Raw genomic sequence first — 9,884 nt, 5'->3', positions numbered from 1 at the left:
CTAGGGATTGAACTCAGGAGCACTCAGCCACTGAGCCACATCCCCAGCTCTATTTGATATTTTATCTAGAGACAGAGTCTCACTGAGTTGCTTAGTGCCTCGCTAAGTTGCTGAGGCTGGCTTTGAACTTGCGATCCTCCTGCCTCAGCCTCCCGAGCAGCTGGGATTACAGGTATGCAACACTGCACCTGGCTCAATAGGACATCTTGATGGGAAATGTAGGAAGATCAGGTTTTATACCCAAACAAACAATTCTTTGCTATTTTAATAAGTGATTACTTCCTTTTCTTTATTTTCTTATTTGTCCAAACTTAATTTATCAATGATTTATGAAAGACAGTACAGAGTTTACTAGTCATCTACACAGTTTGATTTTTTGCCACACTTTACCCTACCTTGGTTAAACATTGTCAGGTTTATGAAAAGCACTAAAACACTGAGCATTTAAACACTTCAGTTTCTTTGGCTGTCTTTGGGATGCCCAACCACTTTATTATACTTTAAACCAGAGACTGTTGGGGAATATAAAAGAAGAAAGGAGGGAAGGAAGGAAGGAAGGAAGGAGGAAGAGAATAAAGAGAGAAAGAAGAAAGTTAATGTGTTCAGTAAGATTATAATCTGGTAGGAAAGGTTGAAATGAAAAGACAATCTTCCTCATCACCACCATCATTACCACTCTTGAATACCTGTTAGGGGCGGGTACCACACAAAACACTGCACATTATCTCATTTAATGCTCTTGATGATGTTTTTGGAGGTAGCCATCGTAACCTGGCTTACAAATGAGAAAACTGAGCCCTGGGAGGCCTCTGGCTCTGCAGTGACTGAGTCACAGCTGCATCCTGAGCTCTTTCTGATTTCAGAGCTTGTGATTCTTCCATTCCTGCATGCTGCCCCCACAGGAAAGCTTCAAAACCAAAGACAGTGATTAATTGCCAGCTTGATTAATAGAGACAGAGCCAGTCCCAACATGGAGTAGATTCATTCCTGGCTGCTGCTGATGTTTATTGTGTCTGCATTTGGGCCGACTATTAGTTCTCACCCTCCTAATGTGATCCGTGTGGGGGCAGATTAGAGCCTTGTAAAGTGCACAGAAGCCATGCAGTGTGTGAGTTGTTATTATGTGTTACAGGCAAGATAATGAGACCTATAGACAGTTTTGCTCCTTCCCATAGGACCAGTTTATAGATTATAGATCATAGAATCTGAGCACATTATCTTTTCTCCTTCCATCTCTATCTGCATTTCTAGGTAGTAACAGAAATGGATTCCTGATTGCATTTGGAATCCTGGAGTCATTCATTCAGTCATTCATCTAACCCATATTTACAAGTCTTCACAAAGTACCTGCTAATATCCTAGGCACCGCACACACAAAGGTGGAAAACCACAGCCTTTGTCCTTAGGAAGTTGTCTCAATGGGAATAGACCTAGGGTTTCCCAATTTAGAAATAACAAGCCCGGGAGGCACACTTAATCTATTCACTTTTGGAATAGAGATTCTTCTTACAACACTATTTTTTTTTAAATTATCACATCTTAAATAGAAGATGAATACTTACAAATGCAGGTGGAAGTGGAAGGGGAAAAGATAATGGGCTCAGATTTAGTGTATTCTATAATCTCTAATGTTCTCAGAAGTAGAAATAATCTCCCCAAAGGATTACAATGGAAAAAAAATGGATTTTATTTTGAATTCTTACTTGGTATGTGGCTTAGCCAAGACTCAAAGGCCAACCACTCTCTTCTCTTGCCCTATCCTGCCAATCTCTCCAGCAGGAGGAGCAACTATTAGAGAGATGTTAAAGAGAATAAAAAGAAATGTAGAGGTGGGTACAAGGGAACTCTATAGTTTCTGCTCAGTTTTTCTGTAAACCTACAACTATTCTAAAAATAACATTTTAATTTTCTAAAGTATACATATAAGAGTCAAAATAAGACTTTCAATTGTTCTTAAAGAAATTCCTGACTGGGCTCAGTGGTGCTGGCCTGTAATCTCAGCGGCTCTGGAGGCTGAGGCAGGAGGATTTTGAGTTCAAAGCCAGCCTCAGCAATGGCGAGGCACTAAGCAACTCAGTGAGACCCTGTCTCTAAATAAAATACAAAATAGGGCTGGGGATGTGGCTCAGTGGTCAAGTGCCCCTCAGTATGCCCCTCTCCCCGCAAAAGAAATTCCTATTACCCTGAAATGGTCTCTCACGGTACCATTAGTTCACAGGCCACATTTTGTGAAACACTGTTTAGTCCAAGTTTTGATTATCAGAAAGAAGAAGTGTCAAAAGAAGGAAGATGTGTCAACTCTGCCCCTTGAATTGTCTCCTGTCCATGGCAGGAGGATGAAGTTTTGAGTCATTCCTCTTCCTGCCAAACCCCTTCATGTTCAGGCTCTCACATTCATTTCCTCCTCCCCGCATTGCTCATGCACCCCAGGCATTATTTTCAAACTCTCTACTCTTCCCTGCATCTGGAACGTTCTTCCCCGTCTCTGCCTGTCAGACTACACTCATCCATCATGTGCATCACCAGCAAGCTCATCATCCCTCCACGTCAGCCCACACAGTCTTCTGTGAAGCTTCCTTTGGTCCTTCCAGACAGAGGAAAGTGTTCCTTCCCTGGTACAGCCACAGAGCCCTGTGTGCACGGCCACTGGGGAAGCCATTTTTTTTGTTGTTGTTGTTGGTTGTGGTGGGTTTTCAGGTCTACCTGAAGTTTCCAGATAAAATACATGGTACCTAGTTGTATTTAAATGTCAGTTCAACCAAGGGTGATTTTTAGTCTACCTCATGTAATATTGCCATTATTACAGGGTGCCTAGCTCTAGATATGACACCAATAAAAAAATTGATGGGGCATATTTTATTTGCTTTGAGAGAATTTTGTCATAATCATTTATCATGCCTTGAATTTTCTTCAGCACATCTGTGCTTCCATTTGGGCTCGACCGTTTCCTAGTGGTGTGACTGTGAACCAAGTACCTCATCTCTGTGCCTTTCCCTACCTCTTCTGAGGAGAATGGGTTATGACTGATGTCCTGGAGTTTGGGGAGGACTTAATAAGATGCCGTTTGTGTGTGCATATGTGTGGACGCCTGTGTCCCTTTAGAAGAGGGAAAGCTTACCAAGTGGATCTTAGTGGAAGTCTAATTGCTTAATTTTTTGATAAGAGTTTTGAATCTGCTTTTCTAATTGTTTATCTGGGATTCTTATCAAAAGTGTTGCCAATTGTTTTTGTCATTACTCTTTTGTTCTAATGCTTCATCAATGTTTTTAATCAGTCTTCTATTATACTTTACCTGTGGGGCTCAAGCATGAATGTGCACCAGAGTCACCTGGATTTCCCACATGTCCCCCACACCTGCACTGTCGCGACTTCTTGCCCGCAAGGAAGACGCAACACTCAGGAATCTTCTTTCAGTAGTTTATTTCAGGCCCCTGATAGTTCTTCTTCTCTTTCTCGGATGCCCCTCCCAGCCTTAATAAAGCATCTCAAGCCCCAATGCAAAGCAGCCACGTGGAGCTTTCTCATAGGGTGATGAAAAGTCATGCGCCAACTCTCCCAAATAAGGAGTTGTTTGTCACAGACCACAGTGGAGCCAGCGCCATCTTGTAATGGCGACCATAATTTGCATAAACGGCAGAAGCGGCTCACCACACTGCACCCCTCAGGTTCTGGTTCAGGATGTCTGGATTGGGTCTGATGTTTGCATTTCCCAGGCAATGCTCCTGCTCTTGGTCCCAGATGCTCACTTAGAGATTCCCTGTACTAGGCCATCCCTGACAAAAATGAGGCCCCTTATATCAAGGGCTTTCAAACTCAGTAGAACCCACAATAAGTATATTTCACATCATGACCCTAGCATAAATGTTATATAAATAAGCAAGTTTCATGAAATAATACTTCCCATGACTATAATAGATGCACTTAGATTTTTTTTTTTGTTGTTGTTGTTCTAAGAAAATGCTGACCCATTAATTACAATTTAAGAACCATTATTAGATTATGCCCTGGCTGGATAATACATGAGTGTTTGATATATAAAAATTGTATTAGTAAAAAAGCACAACTCAGCATTAGACAACGAGGTAAGAAATAAGTTACATCTCCTTCTCTTTCCCTATTCCCATAGAAAGGCCATAATAAAAACATGGAACCTTCCACCTTTAGGCAGGTGAAGTCACAGGGAAACCTTGCTGCTGAGAGAGAGATAAAGAAGCCTGGAGTTTGCAGGGAATGCCCTTGGGCTCTGAGGTATGCACTGTTTTCTGGTTAAAATGGAAATAACAATGAAGAAAAGGACACATCTGCTTGCTTCAGCATGTGGAGAATACAAAATGCCTGGGGCTGCACGGGGAACTCCATGTGACATCTGCACATCTGGGCATGGAAGTCAATCACCTTGTTCCTCTTCTTTATAGATGCTTTCACGGATCTTCCCAGAGGGCCAGGGACTTGTGTCAGCTCTGGAGCAAGGTCCTTGGATCTCCTTTATCTAACATGCACACATTATCTGGTATGATTTCACTGTCCTCAAAGTTCATAGGTTGGAAACTTAATCCCCAATGCAACAGTGTCCAGAGGTGGGACTTTTAAGAGGCAATCAATGGATTGGTGTCATTATGAGGGGAGTGGATTTCTTCTACAAGTGGGGTTACCCTCTCTTGCCTCTGTCTCACTCATGTGTTCTCTTACCCTTCTGCCTTCCACCATGGGATGACACAGCAAGCAAGATGCCAGTACTTTGGTATTAGACCTCCTGGCCTCTAGGACAGTAAGAATAAATATATTTTCCTTATAAATTACCAGTCTGTGGCATTCTATTTTAGCAACACAAAACGGACTAAGATCCTACACAATTACATTATTAAACTTTCATACATATGAATTGACTTTTCCACGGTCACTAGATAATTTTCAAATTATCCTTCCTACAGTGTGGCCTGTGGGGACTTACTCAAAGTGCCAGACACTGTCACTCACCTTTACTAGTGCCAGTTCTGGTTCACAGTTCCCTGCTATATTGTTGTTGTTTCTGCAGCCCGGCTCTCTTAGAATAGAAAGCTCCAAACTTCCATCCAGGCCTGGACATCTTGTCTGGCCCAGTCTGTGTCTGAGCCTCACTCAGATATCACCTGGGCTTGGGAGAATGGCGTGCATGAGGAATAGGTGGAGAGAGACAGGTTCAGATCTCAACTGGGTTCTTGCTTTAGTCGAGTCAGAGAACCTTTTTTTTTGTTTGTGGAATGCACCTAGCATACATCTGAGTCCAAAGATTTAAGGAATACCATGGGGCACAGGTCCTTCCACCTTTGCTCTGTGTCAGGGTTAGGCTTATGGGAAAGAAATGCAGTCAGACCTCCAAAAGTAATGCACAGTCTCCTCATCCCATGAACATTTCCATCTGTCCCTTCTGGGCTGGAAAGATACATAGCATCACTAAAAATATTTGTGTTTTTTGTTTAAAAAGGAAAAGAAAAAGGAGAAATAAAACTTTTTTGGGGAACCAATTTTTTTTTTTTGCACTGGAGATGAATTCAGGGCCCCTGGCACATGCCAGACAAGTATTTACCAGCAAACTACACCCTCAGTTTTTAACCAAAATCCTCTGGGAATCTCTAAGTCCAAGTCTGATTTTGAAAATTATACCTTTCATTAGCTGTATCTCACTTCCTTTGTTTTTTCTTTCTTTCTTGGTGTTGGGAATTGAACCCTGGGCTGTGTGTCTGGTAGGCAAGCACTCTGTTCTACCAGAGAGCTACACTTCCAACCTTCTAAATGGCTCTTTTTAAAATGAGGATATCCAACAAGATCATCTGAATGTTTTGTTTCATTTTTTTTTCTTTTAGTATTTGGGATTGAACCCAGGGCTTTGTGCAAGGCTGTACAACTGAGTCACACTCTAGCCCTTTTTTGAAATTTTATTTCAAGACATGGTCTCACTAAGTTTCCCAGGCTGGCCTCAAACATGTGATCTTCCTGCCTCAGCCTCCAGAGCAGTTGGGATTCTAGGTGTGCACCACCACACCTGGATGGATCTGAAATCCTTTAATCTTTAATTTTGTTAAGCAGTGAGTTTAACTGGTAGAATTTAAGACCAGCATGGCACCATTATATATGCTCAACTCTATTACTTTTCTTAAATCCTCTGTCTCAACTTTGGCAAACATACAGCCTGGGTTCTAATACAGATTCTTCTGGGCAAAATTGAAGGAGTTATTTTACTTCATCGTGTCTGTTTTGTCCTGTGTAAGAAAATAGGCATAAACATAGTACTTCCAGGCTGGGGATGTGGCTCAGTGGTAAATGTTCACTAGTATGCTTGAGTCCCTGGATTTTCATCTGCAGCACTGGAAAAGGAAGGAAGGAAGGAAGGAAGAGAACTACCTTGCTAGCAGGCAGTGGTGTGTCACATCTTACCAGCTCACAAGAGGCTATCGTGTATCTCTCTTCCAACTCTGTGTTTAGGGATAACACTAGCAGCTTAAAATTCTTATGTATTTACACTGCAGAAATTGGCAACCACTATGAACCACGACTTTTTCCTCCTAGAAAGCCACCTTCTAAACATTGCCCAGTACAATGATACTGACAGGATTGTTGCACAGGTTAAACCTGGTGATGAATGCAGAGGGATTACCACATTGCTTAGCACATGATATTTACATATGCAAGTATGGATGCATGTGTCAGCTCTTATCAGTCAAGTTTTGTTTTTAAATTGTCATTTTATTTTGATTTGTGTTGATATCTTTCCTCTTTCTGGAGTCTTTTTTTTTTTAGGGGGGGAGGGGGTACCAGGGATTGAACTCCAGGGCTCTCAGCCACTGAGCCACATCCTCCACCCTATTTTGTATTTTAGAGACAGGGTTTACTGAGTTGCTTAGCGCCTCACTGTTGCTGAGGCTGGCTTTGAACTTGGGATCCTTCTGTCTCAGCCTCCTGAGCTGCTGGGATTACAGGCTTGTGCCACCGCGCCCAGCTTTCTGTCTGGAGTCTTTCCCAATTGAATGGTCTGGCTGTTCTCTTTGGTGGAGGTGATAATGTATGACTGGGAGTGGTTGGCAGAGGCTACTTTCTGCTAGAAAACTGAAAAACAAAGAGCATCTATTCATAGTGATAGAAGGGATGATTCAGGTGCAAAGAGAAAAGCAGAGGAGAGAGAAATACGTGAAATTCATGGATTTCCCTTCCCTCCCTCACCTCCCCACCCCCAGTTTCTAACCTCCTATCAAGTTTTATTTTTAATGTTTGTTACAGCATTTGGTACAGAGTAGGAGCTCAATAAGTATTTGTTGAATGAACAAGTTAGCAGGTACCATTTCCCCCTACTTTGTAGCCCAGAGGATTCTAATAAAGAACACAGATCCCATTCTTTGTTAAAATCTCAGTCATTTATGGCTGGGGAAGCTGGCTCTACTTTTTCTGATTCCAGTGTTCATCCAGAGGCAACCTCATGGGGAGTACAGTCATAAGAAAGAGTCATCTTCTCTGGGCTTCAAATATCTTATTTATTTATTTATTTTTGGTACCAGGGATTGAACTCAGGGGCACTTAACTGCTGAGTCACATCCCCAGCCCTTTTAAAAAAATTTTAATTTTGAGACAGGGTCTCATTAAGTTGCTTAGGGCCTCGCTAAGTTCTGTGGCTGGCTTTGGATTTAAGATCCTCTTGCCTCAACTTCCTAAGTTGGAATTATAGGCATATGCCCTGCTCAGTTTTTAAAAACATATTATAGATGATAAAAGAATTATCTAGGGGCTGGAGATATAGCTCAGTTGGTAGAGTGCTTGCCTCACATGCACAAGGCCCTGGGTTCAATCCCCAGCACCACCAAAAAAATAAAAATAAAAAAAAACCAACACACACACACACAAAACAAAAGAGAAGGAATTATCTGTTTTCTGTTTTTGTGAGATTTAGAAATTATTTTTAGGAGAATTTTAGAAAGGCAGAGGAGAGAAAAATGACAGTTCAAATATAAGATGCTGTGTTGGAAAGAATTTTGTATTGCAAACAATGACTTAGTTGGTGAGAAAGTTCCATTTTGGAGCACTGTGGGATAATAAGGCATTTATTTGTTCTCTGATCACTGTGAAGAATTGCATCTTTGGAAATCTCTGGAAAACCTTGATGACCTGGCATTACTTAGCCGTGCGTGCAGGGCCTCTGTTGTGAAGGTCAAGAAAACATTGCCTAAGGAGCGAACTCAGAGAAGTGCTAAGGTTGCCTTGGAGAATGGAAATGACACAATTCTGATATTGCAACAGTTTTAAGCTACGTTGCAGTTATATTGCAATCTGGTATTCTGCTATTCAAGTGTTAGGAGAGAGAAGATAGAACTCTACCATGTTTGCTGGAAATAAAACAAACACATTTGCTGTTGCCTTTGAAAATGTCACATGTATATTTTGATTTGGTAGCAGCTTACATGAACTCTTGAATCTTCTCTTCCAATCTTTTAACATCCATTCCATAAAATTCAAAAATCTGTTTCAAACACACAAAAAAGTAAAACATTATTCAAGCATTACAAAGATGTTGAGGCTTTGAGGAATTTCTTTCCCGGTTATAAAATGAACTCCTTCATTACCATAATCTTCAAGATACTTTAAATATAAAGAATACATTAAACATTAAATTCATGATATTTTAACATTTGTCACCCTTTCAAAATTGCTTATGGCAATATTTTCCAGGTTTCTATAATTCTCCACAAAATCCCTCTTGTCTATCCCAATGATTGGAAATTCCCAATAATTGGAGTTTTTTTGCATTGGTATTGAGGACCTATTAATTCATATACATGATCTTCTAAAACCAAATGGCTTGAGTCTTCTTATTCCCTGACTTCTGTCATGTCATTGTATATAGAATTGATTCTAAGATGCACATTTCCTCTTCAAAATTTTACATCTCTTGGTTTTAATCAGAACACTTTTTAGTAATATACAAAGTAGTGGTACATTTTTAATAAGCATTTATATTTGATGAAATATGGAAGCCCCAAACCCTTACTGCTCATTATGATTTTAGCATAAATTGTATTTGGTGGTTGGAGAGAGGGAAGGGTGTATAGGTAAACAGAGGCTGGAATTGGGTGAAGGCTTGTTTCTGGTAAGGACGGTTTTGGCACCAAGAATGAGGTCAGGACTTTGGAGCAAGTGTTGGTAAAGTCCAGAACAAACTTCAGTGCTCAGTGTCCTGCAGAGAAGGTAACTATCCACACACCTGATGATTCTGCTTCCCCAGGCAGCAGCATTCTGCCAGAGGCTGTCATTTTATTTATTTCCTGAGTGTAAATTCAAGGCTTCAACTTGCTCTTGATCGCATTGACTTACCTGCTCGGCTGTGGATCCACTTACCTGCTCGGCCATGGATTCACTTGTATTACAGCAAAATGTTGTTTTGACTCTTGAGAATACAGTTACCTAGGAGTGGGTGCAGAATTTCATTATTTGTCTGAGTTGCCTGCTTTGTAACCATCTCCCTATAAATAATTCCCCCTTGGCTTTGGCCAGGGGAGGAAGCTGTCAGAAAGGATCTGCAAATGGTTTTCTTTCCTAACAGATGACTGCTGAATGATTGCTCTGGGACATGAAGGAGTTTCATAATCTGATTTTAAAGGAACTTTGTCCCTTTAGCCAAAGCTGGAATGGAATGGAGGATGGGAGAGGTTCTGGGTTCCACTTCAGTCTCTCTGTTTTTCTCATGGGAACTGGAAGAGTGGGCTTCATTATGTGGGAGCAGTGGCTCCCATTTATCCATTTATTGTACCTTCTGCCAACAATCCTCCTAAGTCTCTACCCTCTACTTTTCTGATACAGAAGTAGCTTGACATCTGAGCAAGAGACAGACACTGGTAAGGGTTGAATAAGAAGTTCCTAAG

General features: G+C 41.1%; 1 non-coding gene across 1 annotated transcript; it reads left to right on the top strand.

Annotated features, from left to right (window-relative positions):
• Positions 1-7,758: 7,758 nt before the first annotated feature.
• Positions 7,759-7,831, top strand: Trnav-cac. The gene has a single exon. It is a non-coding gene; the product is annotated as a tRNA-Val (tRNA).
• The last annotated feature ends 2,053 nt before the right edge of the window (positions 7,832-9,884 follow it).

The sequence above is a fragment of the Marmota marmota genome, unplaced genomic scaffold (genome assembly GCF_001458135.2).
Source record: "Marmota marmota marmota unplaced genomic scaffold, marMar, whole genome shotgun sequence".
NCBI lineage: Eukaryota > Metazoa > Chordata > Mammalia > Rodentia > Sciuridae > Marmota > Marmota marmota.
Note: the sequence above shows the minus strand (reverse complement) of the source record. Positions and strands in the feature narration are given on the sequence as shown.